Source organism: Rousettus aegyptiacus, unplaced genomic scaffold (assembly GCF_014176215.1).
Source record: "Rousettus aegyptiacus isolate mRouAeg1 unplaced genomic scaffold, mRouAeg1.p scaffold_m13_p_4, whole genome shotgun sequence".
In the NCBI taxonomy this organism is placed as follows: Eukaryota; Metazoa; Chordata; class Mammalia; order Chiroptera; family Pteropodidae; genus Rousettus; species Rousettus aegyptiacus.
Genome location: NW_023416307.1, coordinates 81,805,386 through 81,822,550, shown reverse-complemented (window position 1 = coordinate 81,822,550; position 17,165 = coordinate 81,805,386). Strand labels below are relative to the sequence as shown.

General features: G+C 33.5%; 1 protein-coding gene and 1 pseudogene across 1 annotated transcript in view; both read right to left on the bottom strand.

Moving 5' to 3' along the window:
- GBE1 (1,4-alpha-glucan branching enzyme 1) overlaps nucleotides 1–17,165 on the bottom strand; it is a 235,075-nt gene that overhangs the window by 195,698 nt on the left and 22,212 nt on the right. The window lies entirely within an intron of this gene.
- LOC118601954 lies at nucleotides 12,433–12,551 on the bottom strand (annotated as a pseudogene).

Here is a 17,165-nt window from a genome sequence, read left to right as displayed (position 1 = left end):
AAAATGCAAATTACATTTAATCTATTACCGGAAATAAATTAACTTTTACTGAACTGTCATAATCCTAGTCTTATTGACAGTTGATACTCCAGAGACAAACTCTGAACTGCCAGGCAGGTATCATAAATATGAGGAGTTGGCCCAACAAATGAAACATAAAAGTGAGAGCCTGATGATAAAAAAGATAAAATGATCAATGAGGATGCCCTCAGAATATGGAAAACAATGCAGAAAGAAGCTCTAGTAAGATGGAAAGTTCAAGCTCCCTGGAAAAGCAATAGCCTCCATTTAATAGCTACAGCCCATTGTTACCAAACATACTTTGCCAAATCAGATAATTATTCAAGAACCAAAAAATTAGACTTTTCTATGAACTCTTCCTAACTTAAACATTGGCAACTATTTTGAAAACTTAAAATAATGAAATGGACCAAAAAAACTTGATCTACAGGTCCAATGAGATACTAGTAGTCAAATTTTCTCACACTCTCTTACACCATATGAGAAAATGTTTGTTTTTTTTTTTGTTTTGGGTTTTTGTGTGTTTGTTTTACCTCTTACAGATATCATTCAGCTATAACTCTTGGTGTATAAAAGCTCCAACCCATTATAAACCGCATAAATAATACATCCAAAAACGATCAAACAGTAAACAACAATGAAAAAATTAATTTGAACTTGGAGTAAAAAAATACATACATATATACACACATTCATACACACACACTATCATAATACTAAAAATTACTGATCAAAACAGATATAAACTTTTGTAGGTTAAATAAATGTAGTAATAATTATATTGTCAATGTGGGTCTAATATCTTAAAAACACATTTTTAGATTTAAGGTTTAAATTTTTTAAATAGTCATTTTTATGAAGTTTACATAAGATATGTTCAAATGTCCCATTTACTAAAAATTCAACAGAAACAGGATTATGGCATTATATTACTTTAACTAAATATCTTGACTTCCCTCAAGGTCAGCCCTGTAGCTTCTGATACAGAAATACACATCCACTTTGAAATCACTGTGGCTCAAAAAAGAAAATGCCTGAGGATACAGCAAGCTCATCATGTCCATGCCCTCTCCTACTACAGGCATCTCTTTTAATATTTTGCTATGAATTTATAGGATATTTAAAAACTAGGTCAAACTCTTGGAAACCAACAAAATAAAAACGAAGTTAATATAACAACTAATACTTCATACAGATATAAAATGTTATAACTATTATCAGATTTGATCTCTACATTGACATTTTTAATCCTTTTTTTATAGAGAAAGAAATAGAGGCACAGATAAATATGCAACTTGTCCAAGGTCAAGAATATAATAAGCAATTGAGTTGGCATTATTTACCACAAAAGGTAAACTTTGAGTAAATCAAGAGATAAAAATCTCAAGTTAAAAGTCACATTTTCTTTTTAAAGAAAGCCCTTTAAGTTTTACTTACAAGGCTATTAATCATATAATTAAGAAAATCAGCTTAGTCTCTAAAAATAAACATTGTAGGTTCATATCCTAACTGTGTAACATAATGTATGTGACCTGAACAATCATTTATCCTCTTTTTTCTTAATTTCTTCCCCTGCTCAATGGAGGAAACCCCATTTGTTATAAGGATTCTATGAAATCACACTATGGATTATCCCCACAGTAGCCAGGAAGTATTCAAATGTCAGCTGCAACTTTCTTCCACCTAGGTGAGGGGCAATACTATAGTATACTTAATTTATCAATTTTTTACTTATAACACTTATTTAGATATCAATATACATGTTAATTATTAGCGAACATTAAGGATTTTTCCCTTGAAATTCCAAAAGTGTCTGAGAATCCTTACCATTTCTGTCCTACTATAAAAAATTACAAATACAGGCATAGTAATACATAACACATAGTAGGTATTCCATATTAATTTGAATGTATAAATTATGGAAAGTTTGTAAGAAAATTAAGTATATTAGGTTGACCAGAAAAAAAGGGGGCAGGGAGGGAGTTACTTTAGGGAATAGCAAGAAATAACTTTGGGGAAAAAAATGAAAGAGGCTAAAATCTTTGCTCTCCTGGAAAACAGTTCATCCTAGATCCCTACTGAAGTTCAAATTTCAGGCAAAATTGTGAACATGGGAGATATGTCAGGGGAGATGAACCATATCTAATCTAGAAATGTCTAGGATGTAGAATTTTCTTCAAGTACTTCTGACTGGGCCTGAAACCTAAGGAACCCATGGGAGAAATTCCATCCTTCCTAACTTAATTTTTGAGATTTTATATTGTCATCTGCTTCCTAGGGGAACCTAGATTCAAGGCAGGAAAAACATATAAGTAAAAGCTCTACAGGAATTTTAATAGCTAAAAAAAGGAGAAAATAAGGTTAAAGGAGAAGGGAAATACAATTTTTTTAAAGAAAAAATAGCTGTTTAAGTTGCTGTTTAGAAGGACTTCAAGGTGACTGGCAAAAACTTTCTTATTTAAGCAAAAAATATCCAGAATATGCAAAACTATCTATATATCAAGGCTCTCACATGAAGACTGGGTATTTGCGACTTTAAGTGAATAGTGTGTGTCTGTCAGTCAAGGATAAGTATTCAACAACATCAATAACATAAAATATATGTAAAAATTATAATTATATAGACATTATTAAATCTGTCTTTTTGGAGAGAGGGAGAATGAGGTCAGTTCAAAACTGTTAAAAGTTAACTTTTAAAAGTTACAGTTACTACTATTTAAAATAGTGTCCTCAAAGTAAATACTGACTGTTACTTATTAAATGTTCTTTCCTAATTCTGGTACTGGGCCATAGTGGTGAAAGGGTTGGGGGAGGTTATTCCTGAGATCTTTCCAGGTCTAGATACTATGAAACCAAAAATATAAAATGTTCTTATTCAATTAATAAAAAACTAAAAATATCCCACTTTCTGTCATTACTTAGAAAGCCTTATACAACTCCCTACTTATTTTAATAATAAAGTATTTATTTCTGGTTCTACATTCAGGATAATGAAAATGACATTTAATGACACAACTCAAAGAACCTACTATATAGCCATTAATGTAAACATATTTTGACTTCTTAACAGATTAATTAATTTTAATAAATTAACAAAATGTAGTTAGAAATTAATTTTAATCACTGTGTCTTGTCTCTTGGTTGCAAACAAGTTAATAATATATTGCCCTTGCAGTTTACCTAGGTATGATTAATGGTCAATATTAAAATTTCTGGAGTCTACTGGCAGTGTGAAAACCTGACTACCTAACTAGAAAAGAAAAAAAATCATCTGAATGTAATAAATCAGAATTACTAAAGGCAAGCCCTGTGAGATGGCCTATCTGGTCAGGCCTGGAAGTGTCAAGTATTGTCCCAAGCACTTTAAGCAGCCAGCCTCTTTATCAGCCACTCTCTTTCCAGTCACGCTCCTGTTCACGTCTCTGCTACATGCTCTGCTGATTACTTTGGAAAAGGGCAATGCTGTAACTGTTCAACTGACCTTTCAGTTTATTTTCTCTTGTGTAATATGAAACATGAGCTAACACAGTCTTAGTCTACTGATTTCCAGGAAGAAATCTAACTTAATGTTTCAACAGCTCTTGGCTCATATAACACTGTTCTGTGTTCATGTTTCCCTTTCTGGAAAAATTACATGGTGAAGACCAGAGCTTTGGGCTAGAGAGAAAAGGGTTTTAGATCTTCCACAATGTAGGCCCAATTTGCACAACAGCTATATTCCTGAGATTGTAAGACCAACTACCTGGCTAAGAAGCAATTCCAAACTTTTAAATCAACTCCAGAATCTTGTTCTTAATGTGACTCGACATATCAATAAATAGATTAAAATCAATGACTGTTAATTCTCATTTTGTCTTTTAACATAAATGTCACTGTTACTCAAACACCATCAAAAATTTTATAGTCACCAAAATAGGGAGGGAGGTTAAGGAATCAAAAGATAGAAGTTCATGTGAACTCAAAGAAGATAACCCTCCAAAAGTGTTACTTCCTCTTCTGTAAAATGAAGAAGATGAATTGAAAGGTCCCATCCAGGTTTAATAACCTGTAATCCACACTCTAACCTTCTTTCTTTCAAAGTTGGGTCCTGATTGTTCCAACCAAGAAAGAAAACTTCACCCCAATACAGAGGTTATTTTGGACATTTCTCACATATGACAGAGTGAGTATTTTACCATGCATAAGTAACATAATTTTAAATATATTCTTTTTCTTAAAAGAAAACACAGCACATAAACCAACTATGAAATGTAAAATTCACAGCAAATAAAACAAGAAAAATAACTTCTTGACAGAAAATTTTTTTTATAAATTGTAACTATTAAAGAATCATAAGTGATTATGACCAGCACCTTATAGAGTACTCACTATGTTCCAGGCATTACTAATCATTATTTTAGAACTCACAATAACCCAATGTGGAGGGTACTATTATTATTATCATGATAGAGATGAAGAAAGAAGAGGTTAAACAATTTTGCCTAAGGTCACATAGTTATTAAGTGGGTGAAAGTAGAATGTAAATTCAAGACTTTGCTTCCAGATTATGGGCCTAAACCATTACACATAATAACATTCAATACATTTTGCAGTTTACAGTTTTCCACTTGATCTTGACTAAATTTAAATTATTTGTGACTTAGTATTTGTTAAACAATCTTCATAAGCTTAACTTTGGGTGGGGAGACACCTTTGCTATAGGTAACAGTGATACAAATGGTGAAAAATAAAATCACCAGAAAATTCACTTGAAAAATATTAAAACTTCTCATCTTTACACTAACTAATATCCGCGAAGCATTTTTTTTCCTTTTTTTTTTTAAAAAAAAAGAGCAGAAATCACGTTGGTGTTGATTCTAACAGCTCAGATTTTTTCTTCTTTTTGTTAATTTATTTTTTATGGTTACATTGGTTAATGTAATCCAGTAAGTTTCAGTTGTACACTTTAACAGTAAGGTATATATATCCTTAAACTGTGTGTTCACCACCCATAGTTAGATTTCTTTCTGTCACCACATATTTGACCTTTTTTACTCATTTGAAGGGTGAGTGTACCTATCACAATGAACCTGAATTAATTTGGGAAGCAAAATATGCAAACAAGTACTATCTATACCCTTGATAATAAAATTTCAAACTGGATGGTTGTTACTATATCAACTGTAAAAATAAAAATAAATACTGATTTTTTTTCACCTAAAAAAAAAATCACCAAAGATCAGAAAGTTTATATACCTGCCACTTAGCAAATCAACAAACCCAGACACTTTTTAAATGTATTAAGTATAGCTGGATAGCCAGGGATTTTATCCTTGGGAATGTTTTTATATTAGAAACAGTATAAATGAATTCATTTTCACTTTGACAATGGCATAGAATACACTATGCTAATATATAAAAAATACAAGGAGATATATACCCCCCCCCAAAAAAAAAATCCACATCTTTTAAATTAAATGGTCATGAAATATCAAAGGTCTATCAAACACCCTGACAGATCTTTGCCTTTACTGAAAGAAATAAAGTTTTCAAAACTCTGTCAGCAACAAAACCAAAAGATCAAAGAGCTTTCATAGTGACTACCAACATATTGGCAAGATCTCTTGGAAGTTATAAAAATCCAGGTTTCATATCTATATATCTATCTCCATCTATCTATCTGTATATAAATATATTATCTGCATCATATGTTTATATAAACACATATATAGCCATATGTGACATATATATATGCACACACACACACAAACGTTTCTTTTTTACATCCAATGACCTAACAGACTGAACAGAATAGGTCTAAAAACATAGTATGGAGAGTAGTCTGCTACATTGTGTGCATTCTCAGTTTATTATTTCTCCTGATGACATGTTTTATTCTTTTAAATACATACCCAAATTGAGATTGAGATAAAGTATTTAAGTGTTACTTAGCAATATTACTCTGTAGATTTATAATGAAGTATGGATATAAAATAACCTTTATAAATTTCATTTACCGTATTACCAAGAGTCCTGGTGCCAAATTAAACTACTATAATCAAGACCATAAAGCTATAAGCAGGTTTGAAAGAAAATCCAAAGTTAAATTCTATTCAAGTACAACCAAATCTGTTTGCTAATAATGGCACCCTGATGATTAATTTTATAACATCAGTAAAAATGAAACTTTAAATTCATCTAGGACTCATTGCTTATGGACCATAGTTTTTTAATTCAGTGTTCCCAAAATTCTCTGGTCAGTTCACACAGTCATACTAATGACTAATATTGTGACATACTCATAATCAAAACTACTGGAACTAGGAACTCACATAGGCTCCCCATTGCTCAAAGGCCAACGTTCCCCAAGGCTAGATTTACAAAGAGTTTTGGCCAAATCGTCCCAATGTTACACTCATGACATTTTATATATACATATATATATACACACACACACACACACACACACATGTATGTATGTGTGTATGTGTGTATATATATGTATGTGTGTATGTGTATATATATACACATATACATATATATGCATATGTGTGTATATATACATATATGTGTATGTATATATATATACATACATATATATATATGTGTGTGTGTATATATATATATATCTGCTGACATTTTCCCCCACCAGATAGAGGTATCATAAAGCCGAGGATGATCTTTTGCTACATTTTACATTCTCAGCATCTAGTAAAGCATTCATTAAAGAAAAGGAACTAAAAATTGTTCCCTCAGTATGTTCCACTATGGGCATTTATAACAGCAGAAAATGTCTTAATAACTAGGGGTGATTTCAATGAAACTCACTACCTATTACTGAGCACTTAAGCTATGTACCATACCTAACATCGTGCTAAGTGTTCTACAAAAAGATATCTCATTTAATTCTCTCAGTTCTATTTGTTGAGAATTCTGTATTCATTACACACATAAGAAACCCAAGGATCAGAGACCAACATCACTTGACCAATATCACTCAGCATGTTATTGGCAGAACAACAACTTAAAAAAATCTTGTTAATTCTATGCTAAGATACCTTAAAAATAGCTATCATCATAATAATGGCTTATAACAGCAGTTAATATGTTTGCTATATTTTCAACTCAATTTCAAATCCCCTTTAAGAATTCTCAAAGTTCATGTGGAATAATTTATCTGTTAGAATATTCATATATAATACCTTCAAATTTTTGAGCAACCTCATGCATATCACAGATAAGATTTTACTGAATCTACATCCATATATGAAATATTAGAAACTGTTAAGTCTCTATTTACTGACATAAGATGTTCATAATATACTGTTAAGTGAAAAAGAAGCAAGTTTAAAAGGTCTGTTGTTTAATTATGAATCATTATATAGAAAAGTATCTCAAGATTATCAAAATGTTAACCATGATCTCAGAATAATGAGGTTATGAAAATTTTTTCTGTATGTTTTTCCACTATAAATATGCAGGACAACAAAATATGAACTAAAAAATGAAAGGATCTAAAATGTAATTATTATTTTAAAGTTTATTTTTTAAAAAACAATTTAAAAGGTCTAAGATAGATCATATCTAATTCAGTTGTCTAACAAAGTCTGAAATAATATTTGTTTAAAAACAAATGAGGGAAGGACAAGAAGAATCAAATAATGAAAATTTGTATCTTATTAGCAATTATGTTATTCAAATCACTATAATAGAAGGCCTAGCTCTCCTAAGTCAACAATGTGATCTGCTGCCACTGATCACTCTGCTGAAATAGAATGTACAAGACCTTTTGAATCCTTAAAGGTGACTGATTTTACCTGTACATATTTTCCCTATTCCCTTTAATCCATTTATTAAATTTAAAAAATTTAAAAAATGTTCATAATACACATATACACATACACACATACATATAAAATGATCTCATATATGCATATGTTTAATCTACTTTAAATCTCCAATACCTAATCGAGTACTTAACAGCAGCAGCCTCTCTTGAATAAAATATGTCTTGATCTAAAAAAAAAAAAAATACAAAATACAAAATTCAGTGCCTGTCTTCAAGAAGTTCCAGTTTAGTAGAGCTCCCTAGTATTATTTGCTTTCAGAATTCTTTCCCCAAGGATATAATTTACAACAATCTTCCTTACTCTCAAAATGTCAACCCCACCCTCTACCAGAAACTGACACATATCCTCAAGGAGGAATGCAATATCAATGGTGCCATATTTTAAATAAAAACTACCACCTACAAGACAATAGAATAAGCCACTCAATTTTTTACCTTAAATTTTTTTCTTAAAATACAGTACAATACATTAAATTACTTCACTGCTTGTTGCAGACTGTCCTAGTGATAGATAGATATATATATTTTTTTGCTTCAGTACCGATTTCCCTCTTTTCTTACTTCCAGCAACATTCTCAAAATCACACATATAAACAATAAACACTAAAAGCAGTTGGCACTGAAGCCTGATATACTCATTCTCCTCTAAAAGTGGTTACCACCAGAGCACAAAAGTCCAGCTCTATGCCCTCAAGAGTGACATTATTTCTATTTTAAAGCTCTCAAAGAAGACAGAGGTGGCCATAGCTTCTCTATCTGCCCCGTCTCCTGCATAGAGACAGTGTGCAGTACTATGAAAAGCATTAGTTATTTGGTCTCACAAATCAACTCTAAAATCAAAGTCTGAGTTTTGGCTACATGTTGCTTGTTTTGCTTTCTTTGTTTTATTTCTTATCCCCGGAAAACACTAAGTTCCAAATTCCCTCCCTTTAGTCACTACTAGAATGAACACCTCAACAATAATTGTACCCATCAACAACTGTGCAACTCCACAACTGCTGAGAAAAGTATGTTTGACATTTTCCTCCATTTTCATTTCCTGTACTGGTTCAGTGAACATGGTTATAATTGAGAGAATTCTAAATACAAGAAAAGATACATCCTACAGGGAATATATATATTTAAAATGTTATACAACTCACTTTAAATAAAACTAGATTTGTTTCCAAATGCACATTAAAAATAGTAGTCGCCAGCATTTTCTTATTAAAATTCCAAGCTTGAAAGTATTTTCTTACTAAAATTGCAAATTTAAAAGATGAAAATGCTTCCAAGTATGATAATAAAAAAATTATGATACTGTGCACTAATTATTTCCGACTGTTCTGTGGTTTCGAGATGTAACTTAAAATTATAGCCTTTAACCAAAATTTCCTACTCTCCGAAATCTTTCTAGTCAATAAAAAGAAAAACAGATTTTTCAGGATAGAGAAGCTCTTTTTTCTAGTCAAGTTTAAAAAATAAAACTAAAAACTTCAACCAATTACAAAATAAGTATTCTAAAATTCGACATCCAGTTTCCACAGCTCCTTACACAGTTCCAAAACCACTTTGTAATCTTAACACCTAGGTAAGCAGTGATTTAATAAATACACAAGTATATGAAAGTGTGAGGTCTTACACTGAAGAAAAAAAATCTCACTTATCAAAAGCAAAATTAATTTTTCTTATAATAAAAGTACAAATCTAAAACAAAAAAAAAGTGAAAATGTCTTTAGAGTTAAATACTCTAAAACCAAATGCTAATACTAATTTTAGATACTTGAGTCACATAAATTCTCTAAAGGCAGCAAATGAATTTTAACATAAATTCCCAAAAAGTACGTTTCTGTGTTGTAACTGCTACATCCAACTCAACTGGGGAGCTTAACACAATCAAGTTCTTAGACATGCTTGCTGAAAAAGTTCCTATTCCTGGACCCAATTGCTAGAGATAAAGCCCAGAAATAGTCATATAAACAAAACTTTTTTCCATCACTATTATTCACATTAAATCATTTTAATTGTTTACTGGTTTGTATACTACTTCTTAATGAAGGTTGCTCGAACTATTAATCAAAAAGTTTTGTTTTTTGTTTTTTGTTTTTTGTTTTGCTGCTTTACCAAAAGAATAAGAACTCAATTTACCCAATGTTCCAATTTTGGTAAAATTTTATTGCATTAATGTTTCATAAGATCATATTTCTCCTTTCAGGATAACAGTCTCTAACAATACATCCCCCTTCGGGATATTTTCGTACTAAAAGTGACCTAGGGACTCTGCTGAGACACATCAGCATTGAAAATATATATGAGACATGCCCCTTCTCTAAAGTATGCCTTTGGTTTCTTTTTAGGAACAGTGAGATGTTCAGTTCAAGACATGTAGAGGCAGAGATCACTCAAAGGGTTATACATAAAAGTTTCTAGGTACATTGGGGCTTTTTATGAGTTGTGTTTCAAGTCTGTAGCAACAGATGTCCTATGGGTATTCCTGGAGCTGATGATGCTCACTTAGTTTTGGCACTAAATAAAGTGATGTTGCCCATCTAAAAATGTGTGGCTTTGCCTTGGTGACTTCAGTGAAGGACGGCAAGGGAAAAAAGGGAATATTGGTGGGCGTTACTGGTCCCTTGTGCTCAATTCTCTAAGGCAGAAATGATGCCCATGGTGATATACAAATGAACCAGATTACTAAACTGAGGCAGTTCAATGGACAGGACACTTGGTATTTTTTTTGATATATAAATATAAAAGTGCAAACATGTTTAACTCCTGGGCAAAATCCCCTTCAAACAGGAATTCTGCAAGTGTCACACATTCTTTTCCCTTGATGCAACAGTGTAACATCTTCTGCAAAGAGACCCAAAGATCTCGTCATTATTTGAGAACAAATCAAAGTCACAGATTATTAATCTATCACAAGAATAGGGGGGAAAAACGAATTAATTATGTGGTTAGTGTTAGAGGACCTTTAAAGCAGTAGATGGGAATTTGATCAAGGCATTTTCAGAATGATGAACTACTTTTTATTAAGTATTACCAATCCAGACATGTTAAGTTTCTATACTTAAATGTTTAGAGATAAGTAATTTTTAATCACCCTCTATTGAACAATCATTGCTTAATACAAAGCCAATTATCTCCGATGCAATTCTTCACTTGATGAGAAACTTTAACAACAATCTACAAGCTAAACTACAAAAGAGAATTACGAATGTCAATATAAAAGGAGGCTCCCAGCAAAAATAGGAAAAAAAGTAGGCAGTATATTTTTAAACTTCTTTTGGAAGATAAATTCATGCCGAATAAATTGAAGTGACATTTGGTTTCTCATAATTTCAGTCTGTCCCGATGGCCTCCAAAGATGAACAGATTCTTAAATGTAACCATTTTTCACTAAAACTGACACCTAGCCAAAATTGTCAAGACAGAAAATTGCTTTTAAAGATGCTCAAATATTAATTATTTAGAATCACATTAACTAATTATATAGAATTATCAATTAACCCCCAATTACCACAAAATTGCCAATAAAAATTAGTTTCCTGGCAATATCTATTTTATTTGTGTATAGATTAGCTGTTAAATCATACACATTATTAAACATTGCAAATGAACCAAAAGATATAACAGTACTCCAGGAAGAAAATAGGATGGTATCAAAACTTTCTGAATTTAAATTGTCTCACTAAGCAAAACTCTGCCTCATATATATATTACAGAAACGAAAAATATCTGTCATCCTAAAGCTAGCTAAATATATTATAAGTAATTTAAACTTTGTTTAAAAAATATAAAAATATAGTAATTTATGAACTGGGAACACTATAGGCGACGGTGAGGAGTAACTAAAATAATGCCAGAAAAATTGATGTATCCCAATTATATTCATATGCTTTCTAATAATCTTAGCCAGAGACCTATCTCAACATAGATAGATAATGCAAATAATACGAGATCACCTCATCAAATATTTCCTCTAAAGAGCAGAAACAGGCAGGTATTAGCAGAAAAGAAACTAGAAACAGTGAATTTGGCTTGAAATGAATTACCAGTCTAGTCTGGAACTGATCCCTTTATATTAGTCATATATTGCAATAAAATATAAACAGAAATATATTCTAATTACTACTCAGCCACCTTAAGGATGAAAAAAAATAAAGAAAAAAGGAATAAACATTCTTGACTAAATAAATAAATAAATAAATGGCACAATAAGAGAAAACATTATTAAAAAAGTAATTCTAAATTTTAATCCTAAATCAAATTGTTACTGATACCCTCTTATACAAAATGATGTATAGTAACAGACAAGCTGATTGGATTGGATGTTTATCATTAAAAACTGAATGAAATTTTTAAAAACTATCAAGACATGTTGAATACCTTCCATTTGCCCCTCCAAAATTAATGGTCCAACTTTTCCCACCCTTCCATCTGTTTCAAGAAGCTGATATGTGTGAGCTGAATCAAAGGGAACCCATGCTTTTCTCTGCAGACAATTGCTCCCCCTTTTTTTTTTTTAAATGAGGCGACCCTCGGTTGACCTCACAGATTACAAAGACTTTGTCAGCTTACAATCCCTTATTTTTCATTTTTTAGACCTATAGTACCTGGTCTTCTTAGGTGGTCTCCCATCCAAGTACTAACCAGGCCTGACCCTGCTTAGCTTCCGAGATCAGATGGGATCGGGCTTGTTCAGGGTGGCATGGTCATAGACAATTGCTCCCCATTTAAAAGTGAGCTCCTGACTTACTACTAAGTGCTAGGAGAGATTAACCCTGTACCCGTTAACATCAAGTAACTATGAGATTTGGGCTTCCAGTCAGGTTGAAAGAGTAGGTAAACACTACGCTCTCCTTCTCCCATGATCACATCAAAATTACAACTAAATTACAGATCAACCGAGAGAACCATCTAAAGACTAGCTGAACAGAGCTCCTATAACTAAGGATATAAAGAAGAAGCCACATAGAGACTGGTAGAGGAACAGAGATATAACACAGGCTGGTCCCATACCCACATGTGGCAGTTGAGAATCAGGAGGGCTATCTCGGCTGAAGAGGTTTCCCCTTGAGGAACAAGGGCTCCCCAACCCAAACCACCAGTGCCAGAAAACAAATTGATGGTTGCTAGATAGGAGAGGAGGTTGGGGAGCTGGATGAAAATGGCAAAGAGATTAAGTGCAGATTAGCAGTTACAAAATGGTCACAGGGATGTAAAGTGCGGTACAGAGAATAGTCAATAATACTGTAATAACTATGTCTGGTTCCAAATGGGTACTAGACTTACAGGGGAATCATTTCGTAAGTTATATAAATGCCTCACCATGGTGCTATATACTTAAAACTAATACTGAATGTCAACTATATATTTTAAAAAATTAAATTTTTAAAAACTGAGATTTGAACTTCCCATGTTGAATTTGGTATTACCTGATCCACCAAACCTAAAATGGACATGCAGAAGAGAATGCCATTACAACAGAGAAGTAGTATATAGAAGTCTGAACCCAAGCAGGTATAGAACACACAAGTAAACTAAACTACACAAAAAAAGGGGCTCAGATTCCCAAGGCACTTGCTCCTACCAGGTTGTTGCCTCTTCCTCTACCTACTTTAGGTCACATGGGTAGGTCCCAATGGACAGGAAACTGAGGAGGAAAAAGCATGAGCCAGGTTAATGAATGTATCTGTATAATATGCCTCCAATAAGTAAATAAACTACTCCAACTCCAGTAAGCACAACCTTCTCACTGGGTAGAACTGGGTTGTACATCTGGTTTTCAAGTTATAGTAAAATTACAAGTAACTAGAAGTACAGTTCGACACTGACTTATGGACTAGTAACTACAGGGTCTGGACAGCAAGGCATAAATCTAGAAACACAGAAATTTAAAAATCGGTGACATAAAGGTATGCTGACTGACCTCTAGGAACAATTACAAAGTATTACAATATCTGTGTCCCATGTAAAAACCCATCACAGAACATGCATGAAGGCATAGGATTCCAGGTAAACAAAATGACCCATTCAGTGCACGTCAGTCAGTCACTCCCCCCAGCCAATGTTACAGCTCTTATTCATGTACAAAGTTGCTAGGGTGGCAGGGATGGATGCCTGCATTCAGCAACATGGTCTTCCCCTCACCAAGGCTACTCTGGTTACCACCTATGCTGAATATGCAGCCAACCAAGAGTAGGCTGCCTCCATAAACCCCCAGAATGGTACCATTCTCTGGCCTATTAACTATCTGGTAGCAGGTTATTTACACTGGACCCTTTGCATTGAAGAGGTACAGCATTTTGTCCTCACGAGGGTAACCATACATTCTAGATATAGATTTTTCTTAGATGTTTCCACCAGCATCACTATTCATGGACTTACCTTATGCTCTATCAATTGCCATGCTGGATGACACAGTAGTGCCTCTAACCAGATGGCATATTATATAGATAATGAGCTTACATTTAGGTGATTCACTGGAATGCTCCAGCACCGAGAAATAGCTAGCTTTATAAAATGGTAGAACAGCCTGCTGAAGGCTCATTTTTAACGACATTTGGTAGGCAAGTCTAAGAGGTTGAGGTATCGTCCTATAGGACACAGTATATTCTTCAAACTACCAAAAAATATATGGTGTTATCTCCCCACAGGCAGAATATGGGTCCAGAAATCATGTGGAGGATGTGGGTGCAATCCCTCTCACTATCATATCTGATAATGAACTGGAAGAACTTTGCTCCACATCAATTTTAAGCTTGGTGGACTTGGAAGTATGAGTTCCCAAGGAGAGGATTCCTCCACCAAGAGATAATGGTCATATTTTCTATTAATTGAAAGCTAACATTACTCTCTGGCCTCCTCATGCCATTGAACCGTCAGAAGAGGAAGAGGAAACTGAGATATAGTTTCACTATGGAAGCCAGAAGGACTATGTTTATAATGAAGGAATATACTGGGAACCCACCCAACCCACCAATAAATCATAACCCAATAAAGGCAAAGCCACCAAAGACTCAGATCCTGCAGGAATAAACCTCATAAACTTTCTCCATAAAGGTTCACCTTGCAAATACCCCCATTCAGCCAAAGTAGAAGGAGGGGAGTAGTAGAAGAAGGCAGTATGATTATAATGGAGCCTATAGAGACTATGTTTTATATTACTTAATCATTTATTTTCTCTTTTTTTTAATCTGTGCTATCTTATATAAAGAATACTAATGGTAGTCAATGTATTATATTTCAGTGAGGGTATGACTAGTTTGACATCACCTGATGATAGAGTAGCTAATGATACCTTGTGCATTGCCTGCACTGGTACCACAAACTTTTTACCTTGAAAAGAAGAAGAGTATAGTCCAAGAGGCAAAAGGGGAAGACTGTGCCAGATATCTTTCATTTGCTCCTCCAGGCCAATTCTCCATCATTCTGCACACTATTCTCTACCTGAGAAATATGACTTGTATGGACTATATCAACACACCTCTAGTCTGCAGTAGAGTTTGGCCACTGGAGAGATCTAGGAAGCATCAGAGAGAAGAAGGGAAGTAGATCAAGATACTCTCCAGGCTTTCTCCCTATAACTGAGCCAACTATGTACCCTGACATAAGACCACTGATCTTCACAAAATGGATGACTCTACATCAATCTCTTTCCAAATTATACCAACTGTTCCTTCCATTATTCCTTCAGGCTATTGCTGTTAGCAGCTGAGGTTCCCCTACTACTATATCTTTATAAGTAAATCATCTTAGATCATACTATTTTGATTAACATCTATTTACTGTAAGAATTTGATAGATATGGTAAGTCTAAAAACTTACATTTATCCCCAAATAAAGACAAATTATCTTTTCGATTATGCCACAGGAACTAATGGGAAAAACAAAAATGAAACAGTAACAAACATACAAATAAAATATCTTTTACCATATTGATTCTAGTGCCATGAAGACAACTGTTCTGTTTATTGCTGTAGCCCAGCACCTAACACAATGCCTGACATACAGTAAGCACTAAAATACAGTTGTTAAATCAATGAATACACATAAACACTATGAGAATTGCATTGATCCAGGTCAGTGGGTAAAATGAAATAGACCGCTATTAATAAAGATAATTATCATTCACAAATAGGACATTAGACTACAGTATAGCACATTTTATATTAGGCAAACATACACAGCAAGCCCATTTCCATTCAAAAATAATTACAATCTCAGATTAAACTATATTAAAAAATTACAAATAAAGGTTATTTTTCCTACCATCTATGAGATTTAAGCATTTAAACCTGCAAGCTAAAAATATCAAAACCCAAGTTCTAGTACTGTTCCTGTAACTGACGACCTCAGCGTAGGTCTCTTAAACTCTCTATTGTTTATGCCAAAAACCTTGGAGACATCCTTGATTCCTCTCTTTAGCTTATGTTCAGTCCATCAAGAGGTATTTTGGTTCAATTTTCACAACAGTGCGAAATCCCTTAGGCATGGGTTTGTTTGGAGTATTCAGGAAACAAAATAGAACACTTTTTATCACCTCCACTGCTAAAATACTGGTCAAATCACTATCATCTCTCACCTGGATTATGCAATAGCATAACTGACCTTCCTGTTTACATCCTTGCCTCCTATAGTCTATTTTCAATATGACCACTTAAAGTAATTGTGATGGTTAATTTTACATGTCAACTTGACTGAACCATGGAGTAACCGGATACATGGCTGAATGTTAGTTCTGGGTATCTGAGGATGTGTCCAAATGAGAATAGCATTTAAACTGGCAGACTGAGTAAAGCAGACTGCCCCTCCCCATTATTTGTGGGCATCAACCAATTCTTTGAGCTCCTGAATAGAAGGAAAAGGTGGAAGAAGGAATAATTCACTCTCTTTGCCTGACCGCTAAGTCGAGACACTGGTATTCTCCTGCCCTCGGATTGGGATTTATAACGTCTGCACTCCTGGTTCTCAGGCCTTCAGAGTTGAACCATAACTTACACCATCGGTTCTCCCGGATCTTAAACTTTTAGACTTGAACTAGAACTAAGCCACCAGCTTTCCTGGGTTTCCAGTTTGCAGAGAGCAGGTCATGGGTCTTCTCAGCCTACATTATCATATAAACAGATTCCTCATGATAAATCTCTGAGTGTATGTGTGTATATGTAATTGATATGTTTTTCTGGAAAACCCAAATACAATAATCATTTTAATCATAAGTAAAATCATGTCATTTCTCTGCTCAAAAATTTCCAGTGGCTCCCACCTTATAGTAAAAGCCAATCAGTCTTCACAGCAATCTACATAGTACTTGTATAATCTGAGCCTTACTCAT